Source organism: Mytilus galloprovincialis, chromosome 7 (genome assembly GCF_965363235.1).
Source record: "Mytilus galloprovincialis chromosome 7, xbMytGall1.hap1.1, whole genome shotgun sequence".
NCBI lineage: Eukaryota > Metazoa > Mollusca > Bivalvia > Mytilida > Mytilidae > Mytilus > Mytilus galloprovincialis.
This window is the reverse complement of record NC_134844.1, coordinates 62,389,788-62,403,156: the sequence shown is the minus strand read 5'-3', so window position 1 is coordinate 62,403,156 and position 13,369 is coordinate 62,389,788. Positions and strand designations below refer to the sequence as shown.

At 31.7% G+C, this 13,369-nt stretch overlaps 1 long non-coding RNA gene across 1 annotated transcript; it reads right to left on the bottom strand.

Moving 5' to 3' along the window:
• Positions 1-2,266: 2,266 nt before the first annotated feature.
• On the bottom strand, positions 2,267-10,614 carry LOC143081855 (uncharacterized). Its single transcript, XR_012980122.1, has 4 exons — positions 10,026-10,614; positions 9,291-9,376; positions 7,697-7,793; positions 2,267-2,645 (listed from the first exon to the last, which is right to left on the bottom strand). It is a non-coding gene; the product is annotated as an uncharacterized LOC143081855 (long non-coding RNA).
• Between the last annotated feature and the right edge of the window lie 2,755 nt (positions 10,615-13,369).

Sequence of the window (13,369 nt, the reverse complement as noted above, 5' to 3'; positions counted from 1 at the left end):
CTTTTCTTTTAGTGTTTAATTTGATGAATAGAACTTTGAAAAGTACATACGTATTGAGGTGTAATACCACCATTGATTTCCCTCTATTAGTCTTTGTTAAATTTGCACTTTTCAAAAAAATGCGCAGAATTCATCTTTGTTTCAAATAAAGAAATACTTGGCATGAGTAAAGTTTTATCCTGAAAAAGAAAATAACCATCATTCAAAGTTAACCAATAAAATGTCTCCCCTTATTTTATCTGTGTACAAGGTTTAGTCACCATGTAACCTCAAGATTACAAAATTTTCTATAGAAATCCCAAATGAAAAATAATGGTGTTTTGAATATAGTTACTGCAATAAAATATAGGATTAATTACCTACAACTGTCAAATTCAAGGGAATATTTTTTTTCGACCTACTTTCGTATACAACCGGATGTGACGTACCATAATTTGGTGGTATTACACCTTGATCAGTAGTTCATCAATACATCAGACCGTTGGTTTTCCCGTTTGAACATTTTTTTCAATAATCATATGTGGGGCCCTTTATCATGTTTATAGCTTGCTGGTCTATGTAAGCCAGGGCTCCGTGTTGAAGACCGTACTTTGATATATAATGGTTTATTTTTACAAATTGTGATTGGATGGAGAGTTGTCTCATTGGCAATCATACCAAATCTGCGTATACCAGTATATATGGAAATCTAATCGTATGTTGTCTGAATACGATTAATTTAATTACTTCAGTTGAATTCAATTCGTTTGAATGTATCTAATGATAGTAATATAGGACAATGAGGTACGCCTTCCTAATCAATCAACTCAACAATGGGCAAACAGTCTCAGTTCAAAAATGTAACGACGTGTATGTGATCCATTGATAAAATATATCAGAACAATTAATGATTCACTTTATAATCTTTATTAAGAGTCGTCGGCATAGTTTACAAAAACAAGAATGTACATTAAAGTCTTTTCAACTTTAAACTTGCGTACAAGTCATACCAATACTAATCAAAAGAGGTTTGCAATAACTATCAGAAATACAAAATAAAGCAATATGATTAAGTCTGAAAGCAATAGCAGATTTATGAGCATGATACGGACAAGATTTTACTTTTTCATCATTATCTCTTCATGACGCAACTTATTTTTTCTATTATGAAAAGTGGAGCCATTGTAGGCTTTATTGCAAATGTAGCTCTTGAAGCCCAATAAATGTATTCACATGGCATCCTTGCGATCTTTAATAAACAGATATATTCAAACAAACAAATGCATCAGCTATCGGCCTTTAAGCATTTTGAATGCACTCAAATTACGTTTGACAACTTAGAATTAATGCATGATTAGTTGTCATGGGCAATTTGTACAATAATTTTGAATTATAAGAAAATTTTATCAATATTTAACGAACTATATAACTGCTTTGAAATCGGCATCTTATGATTAATTGCACGTGGATTCTGGTATAGACCTCATCTCATTAGGCCATTTTTGTAACAGTTATGTATTTTAAGAATCAAAATGTATATACCGATCACCTGAAAAATAATTACGAAATGTGATTATCAAACAGTTAACAAGTAAAAAAAAAAGTAAAAAAAAAAAGTTCCGAAGAAAATTCGAAACAGAAGTCCCATATCAAAGTCAAAATCGAAAGCTCATATGCATCAAACAAATAGATAACTACTGTTATATTCCTGACTTGGTACGGGCATTTTCTTATGCATAACATAGTGGATTAACATTGGTTTAATAACTATCTAACCTCTCACTTGTATGACAGTCGCATACAATTCTATTATATTGACAACGATGTGTGGACAAAACAAACAGTCATGATAGGTATAAATGTCAAAATAGGGGTACAACAGTCATCATTGAATTATAGACAAAGGACATCAACAAAAAACAAATGCAAACATGACAAAAATACAAAATATAAAACATTATATATTGATATTTGTACATGTATCATATAGCGCCAATTAAACATGTATCCATGTTGTCTAGATGTTATATGAAACTTCTAATTAACAAAATTGCTAAAACACATTTTGTCAGCATTAAACGATTCAAAGTATTACAAGAAGTGCTGCCTTCTTAACTAAGAACATTTAAGAGTCATATTAAAATCCCACCTCTTGAACACTTACCATACATAACAATGTTACTTCAAAAGGTTAACAAATTGAATGAATTCATTTGTACAACACATCCATTTTAACGAATGGATGATTACTTGTATTAATAAACAAATTATGCATAGCAGATGCTTTGATATACAGAATAAGATGCCAGGAAATAATTTAACAAATATCAAAAGTTTAACTGCTTTAAATAGAATCACGTGTTCGTCTATCATCGTACAAACATGACTGATATCATCAACAGCAATGTACTATCTACAAGTACTTGTTCAAAATTGTTAACTTTATTGGTTCTAAAATTCGCATATATATGAAAGCTGGCTGTTACAAGAATGATCACCCCAGCGAAAATTAAAATTCCTCCAAATCATCATGCATAGCTCGGTCATTGGATTGTCGGGTTGACTTAGGTACATGTCACTATATGACATTACTTGGTAAGGTTTACTGATCCATTCCAAGTCATTATCATTGTTGAAATTATAACCACCGATCCAGTATCCTTTGACTGAAAAAAAATGAAATATTTGTATTTTGGTCCTTATAATATATGCGTAATGAGTTTTGGAAAAACGAAACTATTTATTCTACAATAGGCTACAATACTGGTCATCATTACAAAATATTTTTGTGGGGTGAGGTCTTGTGCATATCGTATCAGTTCGCTGTTGAATGATTTTGCAATTTTTGATTAGCATCAGCTGGTTGATTGTTTTCACTTTCAAATATTTTGTGGAGACCATTTTTGTCTGTGTATCTTATGCAAGGCAATCCAAATGTTCGAAAGGACCTTCATAGGTTAATCCTACCTAGGCCAAAAATAGGCCTTGAAACATCTTATGTTATCTGGACAACAACAAGAACAGACATGAATGAGACAAACTGGATTCCAAATCATTTCGTTGCAGCTTTGAAAATAGAAATTAAATAGAATGAATCAGTGTGCAATTTTATCTGAGTTAAACACAGAATATATCATTTGTATACATGTATGAGCGTTGATTTTTCTTAACAAATTCTTTGATTGTTTGAAATATATTTGATTAATAACTTTAAAAAGAAAAGGGAAATATGTCAAATAGTTTCAGAAATAAAAGACTATTATTATGCAGGTTATATTGATATATGAAGTTTAAATTATTGAATACAATTAATTGAATACTTGTATTAATACAGTTTATAGATTGAGATCTTAGCTATGTGAACTCTAGAATATTACCCATGCATATTGTAGTACTTGAGAAATATTGACGTACAACGCATATTCCTTTAACTATACTCATATTTATGAAACAGCGACTAATATAAAAAAAAAATACCAAACTCCGAGGAATATTCAAAACTGAAAGTGTGTTTTCAAATTACAAAATTGAATAAAATGTAATAACACAATTTTGCTCTTGGCTACACAAGTTATTGGCCAATAAAACTTGTGTAAAAAAGTCTTTAATCACTTGCGATCTATCCCCTAGGAACACGTGAAAAAGATATTGAGAGCCTAGTGCCCGTGTTTAAACACTTGAGACCTAACCCCTAGGAACACGTGAAAAAGATATTGAGAGCCTAGTGGCCGTGTTTAAACACTCGAGACTTAGCCTCTATGATCACATGAAAAGGGCATTGCCAAGTGCACGTGTTTAAACACTTGGGACCTAGCCTCAAGGAGCTCGTGAAAAAGGCAATGATAGTCTAGTGCCCGTGTTTTGACACTCAAAACTTAGCCTCTAGGACCACGTAAAAAGGGCATTGAAAGCATAGTGCCCGTGTTTAAATACTTGAGACCTAGAAACAAGAACACGTTAAAAAGCCATTGAGAGCCTAGTGCCCGTGTTCAAACACCCGAGACTTACCTTCTAGGATCTCGTGAAAGTGCATTGAGAGCCTTGTAGCCGTGTTTAAACATTTGAGACCTAGCCTCTATGAACACAATAAAAAGGCATTAAGAGCCTAGTGTCTGTGTTTAAACACTTGAGACCTAGCCCCTAGGAACACGTGAAAAAGGCATTGAGAGCCTAGTACCCGTGTTCAAACACTTGAGACCTAGGCTCTAGGAGCATACAAACACGGATCTGTGCAGCATTTTAATTATATTCATAGCGGAACCTGCAAGGATTCAAACAGGCCTCCAAAAATAGACTTGCATCTTCCTTTATAAATGTTCTTTTTTTATAGGGCTTTCCGGAATTTGTGTCTTATTTACTTATTAATATAATTGTGTATGCATTGTATTCAAACTTGTATTTAAAGGAAATCGGACCTGACCTGCATGGATCTTTTGTTCAAATTTTAATTCCTTCCGAAAAGTGGAAAACCCCTATATTAAATGATGTAGCAGGCGCTGCACCAAATGGTTGGTGTGATTGTGACGTCATGAAGCTGATCAGTATACACAGAAAGATTAATTCCTTTGCAGAGAGAGACTTCGTCCTGAACGCACCTATAAGTATTAATAATGTGCAAACGGATTTAGTTGTCTTTCATTTACAGGTCATTGATGTCGGATCCTGTATGCTTTTTTAGTACACTTATATACGGGAACACAGATTTCTTTTCAAAAGCATGTCTAGAAATTTGATTCTAGGATTTTACTACTATTTACGACCTTTGGAAGGATTTATACTTTATTGATTTTAATTTCTCTATCCAGATTCACTGAGATTGGAACGTCAAGCAGACAGCACGTACTTTATACTGCTAACGGAAAATATATTTTCTCGATTTATTGTACAGGAAAACTATTTTCCAATCACTGACCACTGGTCGACTCATTCATTGCCTGCACACACAAAAAAATGCGGGTTAAATAGTAATTTAACAAAACGTTTATCGATTAATTTTCAGAAATTATGATTTGAAGCAGACTTTTTTTTGCAGGAATAGATTTGTTTTCAAGAAAGATGTTTGATCATAAAAAAGAAGGATTGGTATTTTTTTAATAGAACAGAAATGGAAAATCAAAAAAAAAGGGAGGGGGTCGAGAGGTGTGGTTGTGGGCCTTGAATGATTAACAAGGATAAATTAAAAGTACGCATCATGATAGATTTAAAGTTTGGAGCTATTATTAGCTAATTTGTTCATTTTTCCATTTCTGTGGCACGGAACCCCCAAAAATGACGTATAACATTACGACACAAAATCTCCAAATTAATCATGTCGTGACAAACATTTTTATCACATTATTTTTAAATTTCACCCCTACATTTTTTCTGAGTAAAAACAGCTTGAAGTGAATGTCAAAATTTAGAACATGACCTTGACCTTTGACCTTGATTTCATTTTTTAAGTTGGGTACCCAAGGACCTCAAATAAACAAACTATAGATTGATGCGCCTTACGGTTTATGAGTTCATGTGCATATCATTTGTATCAAATGCATAAGGGGAAATAACTCTCATATTGAGTCTCCGGATAGCTTCCGTCAAAATTAATTAGAACATTTCTGAGGGTATTACGAACAATTTGGTCAATAATATTTGTCGCAATTTTATACGGTTGGAAAGTTTTAGCGATAATAGGAAAACAGTGTTCGTTTCAACAGCGAATAAACTGTTCATTATCATATTCCAAATATCTGAGCGACATATTGCGAAACAACAAAACAGCGAAGGAATTTGGTGAAGAAAACAATTGTCAGATTAAAACTACGGAAAAGAAGAAAGACCTAATAACCAGAACACAAGCAATAGGTCTTTCCACTGAAAGGTTGAATGACCTAATAATAATCAGAAAAAATCAAATAGGTCTCTCTACGGAAAAGTGGAAAGACCTAATTATCCTAGTGGATTTGTTTGTTGAATAGGTCTTTGTGTCATAATCCGCTTCATTCTTTTAATAATTTGTATAATATATGTATAAATGTTATACTAAGCTGTATAGTGCCTATTGGATATACATATTAGGTAAATCTAATAACGTATTTGCTTATAAACAATATTATACATCATACAGTTTTGCCTAACCGGTTACTGGAATAATCGTTCGACCGATAAACCGGTTAACCGGTAGTTTAAGATGATGTGTGACGGCCTTATTTGTTGCATCCTTCAAATATATTTTATATTACGATGAATTAAAGTTTGTCCTTTGGCATTATAAGGCTTGTCTGCGAGGTTTCCTTAAGAAGGTTGTTTTTTTATAATCCAATACTTCGTAACTACTATAATGGCGTTTGTAATAACTTCAGATTGAAAAAAAAAAACATCTTGATCTCGTCGAATTGAAAATCTCTGAAAACTCGAACCATCAAGTATAGGACATTAATTATATTCTCGTTGTTTTTCATTTCTCAATTTATTTAGTTGGCATTTCGTTTATAATATGACAAAGCCTAGCTTGAACGATATGGAGTTTGCACATTTAGATGTAGGTTTATGCGCAATATCAAATAAAAAAATAAAATTGTGAAGGAGATCGTGAAAAATTGGAATGTGTCGGCAAAAGTCTTTACAGATCTTATGTTTGTAATTTTCATGTAACCCGAATTAAAATAAAATGATCTATTATTTTACATTCTATATAGAATAACTGATTTCAAATTACAGTTTAAAAAGACTTGTATACTAATTAGGTTTACTTAAGTTTTAGCCCCGAGCTGACAGACAAGTTGCGTACGTTCTAATTAATGTTATGTTTTATGAATTACCCATAGCAATCAATATATTGGATAATTGATCTGTCAAATAATTTCTAAATAAAACAAATTTATTAATTATTTCAATGCACATTTTTTTCAAATCTACTAAAATTGAAAAAAAAACGTCCGGTTAACCGGTTAGCATTTTTGGTGTTCGGTATTCGGTCCTTCCGATGCTTAACCCGTTAACAACCCTAATTAGTATTATAGACCGTACTGATGTCCATTGTATCGTATATATGCTGCCACGCATAGATATCCACTATTTTTGTAAATATCATTTTGAAAGAAATGGTACTTCGTTATACAAGTTATTATCGTGGTCGTGCACTTGTCTCTCCAATTCCCATCATGGAATTAGTGTTTTGTTTTATAATTTGTTACTGCCCTTTCCATTTCAGAAAATCAGTGGTTATAGTATTTCTTCAATTTGCATATTAGGATCGGTAAGCGAAAAGATTTTGAATGAGTGTATGCCGATTGGTGCTTTGATTATGTTTGCTGTTGCTGTCCAGCTGATGCAAACCGCAAATCTATTTTGATTAATCTCTAGTTTGGTATTATTTAGTCGTTACTTGGACGCGGCATCACAAGTAATTGTACTGCAAAACACTGGTAATATGTCTTTGTATTCCTTTCAGAACAGAACAATGTCGTCTTATCTTTTATTTCGAACAGTGAATCTGAGACTGGAATTTAATAGTCAGTATGAAAACATTTTCCTCTTCTTCTATATGGTTAATAGGTTGATGAAAACGACAAAAGGTACAATGTTAATCTTGAAGCTTTAAACTTGTTTTCTATAGAGATTGTTTATACATGAATATTGGGTCTTGACGTTTAAGCTCTTTTTGGGTCGGTGTGCTATTTTATTGAAGTCAACCGTATACGTTTCTGTATGTGTACTTAAATATAAAAAAAATTACCTCCAGTATTCAGTGTCGTCACTTCATTCTTAATAAACTCATTCTCTTCTGATGTTTCCATTTCCACAAGCTTACCTCCGATACATTTACAGTTTACCTTTATTATGTTATTAGAGAAAAAGCTATTTTAAATATGGCATTTTTTTAAATGTTTAAAAATGACTATAGTAGTTCACATGTAAATGTATTCATATTTACAATTAAAGATTTCAACAACACAACATGAAATATTTAGGAGTAAATAAAACATTCCTTATGTTATATCAAGCTATGTTTAAAGAAGTACAATTTGGGTGCTGGATTTTCACGCTGTGTTCATTTATGTAAATATCGCTCAGTGTTTTTTTATTGTTTAAATATTTTTGATTGAGTTAAGCTTTTCAAAAATGTATCTTTCTATGGGCTAATATATTGTTTCAGGGTAGGGTGAAGGTTGGCGGCTATTAAAACGTTTTTTAAACATGCTGCACAGGAGCTTGGAGTTCACTGGATGTTGATTGATGATGTCGTTCATACATGCTTCTCGTTTCTCGATCTTTATAAAGGGTAGACTGTTGGTTTTCCTGTTTAAGGAGGCTCGTGGGTATGAAAAAAGATCAGCAAAAAATTAAACATTTGTTTTTTCATTTTAAATTGTATTTATTACACAATTAGTTATTACTTTATAATATGGTACAAAAATCACCAAGGAAAATCGATTTGGTTTGGCCACAGATGATTTTTAAAATGTTCATATCATAGAAAAAGCTCCAAATTATCTCCCGTTGGTGCAAAAATGTCATATTTTGACGTTTAAATTGGAATATCTTTTTTAAACCATCGGTAACCTATATTTTTATTATCGTTTTCAAGCAAGCTGTACATAAACTAAAAATTGTAAAATTTTTGCGATTTCTGTAATTTAGTTTTTTTTTTTATTTCGATCTTACAAATAATTCTCCTATAAGTTCAACAGAAAAAAAAGGACATTTACAATATATATGCTTCTTTAGGAGGCAGATTGTGAGCTTAAATGAACGGTGACCCCATATTTTTATTTTATATTTCCATTAGGTATAAGATAAAGTTTAATCATAGAAAAACATAGGAAAATCCTATATTAGAAAAAAAAAGTTGATTTAAACCCGCGAGCCCCCTCCAATAATTTTACACTTGTCATGTTTGATACCCTTTATAGCTTCGTGTTAAAGGTCGTTCTTTGGCTTATATTGGTTTACTTTTACAAATTGAGACTTTGATGAAGAGTTTCACTCATACCACATCTTCTTATTTATATATCATGCATATGTGAATCCCAATTCTTTATCAAGGAGAAGAACAAGCTTATTGTATATTCTACTATGAAGGGTCTTCATAAAGCGAAGAAATACGCCTGTTAGTAAGATATTTTATGATAAAGTTGCCAATGTTTTTTTAGCATTCAATTTGTTAAGATGATTTTATATATGTCTATTTATCAATTACTCAATTAAAATCAATAAATGATCAGAACATATACATAAATTACTTTTTTTCATTTCAAAAACATATGCAAAGAGTGTTACGACCTTCGTGTATCTCGTCAATGCTCTAAGTCTACACTATTTTTACTTACTTTCGCTTTCTCCCATTCTGTCAAATCTCCAATTATAGAATACATTGAATTGCCAAAGCTGATACATCCTGCACATGTCGCTGGAACTTTAAACAAAAAAACATCAGATTTAACATTGATCTTGAATAATTGTAGGGTTAATGTTTTGTATTATAAATTTGTGTTATTTAGACAATTGAATATTTTGCAATTATAAGTCAGCTCAACAGTCACTTATTACATTGTAAATCTACCAGACGTTAATTCACTTAAGAATACGTATTGCTGATAAACTAAGTATTAAAGATATGAAATATATGAAAGAGGGACGAAAGATACCAAAGGGATAGTCAAACTCATAAATTGAAAAAAAAACTGAAACCGACATGGCTAAAAATGAAAAAGACAAACAAACAAACAATAGTACACACAACATAGAAAACTAAAGAATATGCCACACGAACCCCATTTAAAAACTAGGGGTTATCTCAGGTGCTCCAGAAGGGTAAGCATAATATGTTCCACATGTGGAACTCGTCGTGTTGCCTATGTTATAACAAATTCGGTAAATAGTCTTATTGGAAGGGAATTGTAGTTACGACGTAAGGAACATATCATGAAATATACAACCAATGTTGACTAATAAATTGTCTTGTTATACAATCTTAAGAAACAGACAGAGACAAGAGGGAACTGGTTGATGAGGTTTATTATATGAATTATCAGTTATAGTTATTAAAACTTCATTGAACTTACTGTGCTGGTTTCTTGTCATAACGCTCCAACCGATGGCAGTGTTGGTGGCTACACAACAGTTTTCAGTTATGTCGAGACGACATATTGAAGATTCTTTAGAAAAACTGGCCACACAACATGCATCATGTAATACACACCTCGCTCCGCACGCTGATTCGGATTTTGAATAGACATCTGTTGTGTTACACGACGACATTATGTTTTCTCCATTTTTGACTGTGAAAGTACTTGTTTTTTTGTTTACAGCACTCATGGCACAGTACGTTAGTGGTGTAGATAAAATAATCATAGAAATCATTAACAAGAAACCTTGCATCTTCATTTTAAAACGTAGTCGAAGTGTTGAAATTGAATGCTTAACAACATTTAAATATGCAGCAAAGGTAAAAAGATCCAATCAAATTGCTTTAATATTGATCGGAAGTTTGAATAATTCATAATTCCTTATTACATGTTGTTGGAATGTTGTAATGTATATCATTGACTCGTTCGATTCTATTAAAATTAAATGGATACCCAAGATCTTTAGAGTATATGCTTTCCAAATAGTCATATTTAAAACGATGTTTGAAAATACAAGTCCAGTGTACATCAATCAATTTGATTTTAAACAAAAATCATATAATAGAACAGGTTAACATATGCCCTACTGTGGAGAGGACCAATAAAAATATATCATGAATCGTATTGAAAAAAAGAATTAGTTAACATCGAAATGTTTATCGATTTTCTCGATAAAAAAAATATCAACACTACTATTGGTCAAATGTAAATTCAAAAAAGGGGGAAGTCAATAAAGCATGTTAAAGCAGGCAAGATAGGACTTGATACTTTACTAAGCATCAAATCGAACGAAAAACAACTGCCATACATGTACATGTGTTGATAGAACAAACACGGGATTTCTTTTTGTTTTATTTCTAACCAAACCACCAAATAACACTTGTTTACAGTTTTTTATAGTTTACAGAAAAACCACAGCGACATCATCCACGTTATCACACAACTAGTTTTTGGTGAGGTTCGTGTTGTTTATTCTTTAGTTTTCTATGTTGTGTCGTGTGTACTATTGTTTTTCTGTTTGTCATTTTTATTTTTAGCCATGGCGTTGTCAGTTTGTTTTAGATTTATGAGTTTGACTGTCCCTTTGGTATCTTTCGTCCCTCTTTTATCACCAAAGTTTAGCATCATTCTCAGATCAGGTTCAACGAAATCAGAACTAGGACCGACAGCTTAGAAAACAATGATACAGAATTATCAAAACATGTATTTCTAAATAAATAACATATGTTACTATCATGTATACATTTGTACCTTATGTTTTTGATGTAATTCAATGAGTAACGAACAAAACATAAATTATTTTCTACGTTTTGTACTGTTCGTGTGAATTCTCTAAAACATTTATCTGCTCTACATTATAATTATATTTCAAGATATTTCATTTCATTTTTTGATCGACGTTATTTTTAACTTTCTTTTATTGCAGTAAAGAATGACACTTTTACGTCAATGTGTGTTTTGTAATTGCTTTCAAAATATTTCAATTCATGTAATGCCGCTATATGATACAATTTTGATGGGAACTTGCAGGTGTTGTATGTTATTGTATTGGATTCTTTTAACTGATGAATGCATAGTTATTGAATTATATGTGTATTTTGTTGGTATATGTTGTCTTTAAATTTTAATTAATTATATGATATCGTTGGCAAACACAATGTTTATCGTTGGCAAACACAATGTTTGCACAATTAATAATGGGGTTTATTTGATCTTATATCTCAGAATAATTGTACATGCTTCAGAGGAAATTTGGCTGAAATAGAAACTGAAGCTGAGAGGGAGTTTATCACTTATGAACTATTTACAAGAAACTATTGGGGAATGTTTATCCTTTAACTGTACATGTAATTGTATATACATAGATATAGGAAGATGTGGTGTGAGTGCCAATGAGACAACTCTCCATACAAATAACAATTTAAAAAGTAAACCATTATAGGTTAAAGTACGGCCTTCAACACGGAGCCTTAGCTCACACCGAACAACAAGCTATAAAGGGCCCCAAAATTACTAGTGTAAAATCATTCAAACGGGAAAACCAACGGTCTAATCTATATAAACAAAACGAGAAACGAGAAACACGTATATATTACATAAACAACTGTACATCAGATTCCTGACTTAGGACAGGTGCAAACCTTTGCAGCGGGATTAAACGTTTTAATGGATCCAAACCTTCTCCCTTTTTCTGAAACAATAGCATAACATCACAACAAAGAAAAACATACGATAAAATATCAATTGGCAGACTTAACTCAATCAAAAAACGTATGATTAAACAATGAACGAATAAATTTGATCTGCGATATCTGAATACAAATGCACATTTAATCAAATATTAGAGACAAACATTCATGACCAAAAAGCTAACAAACAAATTTATTTGATTCTTGTTTAGGTTATGTCATTTCGAAGATAATGCCACACGATGTTGGAATATAAAATGCACACACAATCAAGCATTTGGTTTAAAATGTTGATGTCTAGTTAATGTTAACATATCGTTTAGCACACTAGGGCAGCTACATTTTATTTAACAGTTTTTGTGGGTATTTTGTACATAAGTTTTTCTTGTTGAATTTAATAAATACACATATATGTCACTTGTTATGCTTATGAGAAAACCTTGCATAATCAATATTTAGAATGTATTTACTTCAACATTTAACTTAAATTGTCACATTGAATATTATAATTATAATATATGTACTCTACTTCACACGACTAACGTGAATATATATTGTGAAACAATAATTGAAAGGTGAAAAATATTGAATCAGATTGCATATAATGATTTGTATACAAATAAAGTGTTGTATGTACAGTGAAAATATTAGAATATTCAAACGCAGCGATAACTATGGTCACTATCTCCATCTGTGAATGGTAAGTATCAGCAAGGAGGTTATATTAGAAGGAGAGAGGACGAAAGACGATAATTACGCATAAAATGCTACCGACTTTTCTGTAAGTGGGTGTTAATTAGTTGAGATCGACTCTGTCACAGAGGGAGATTTTGTCCTATTACATACCCGAGTAAGAACGGAAACACCCTAGGTGTCATAAACTAACCGGATATACAATTATTGAAATGTTAATCAGATTTTTGGTTAGATTTTGTGTGATATTTTTTATTAAGTAATAAAAATTAAACTTTTATGTTAAAAGTAAACTTATTACCAATAGAAATAAAACGAATATCCGTCCCATTGCCGTCAATGTTAATATCAACAGTCATAACGTTAACAGAAAGTCACTTTTACGTTGTTCCCGATAAA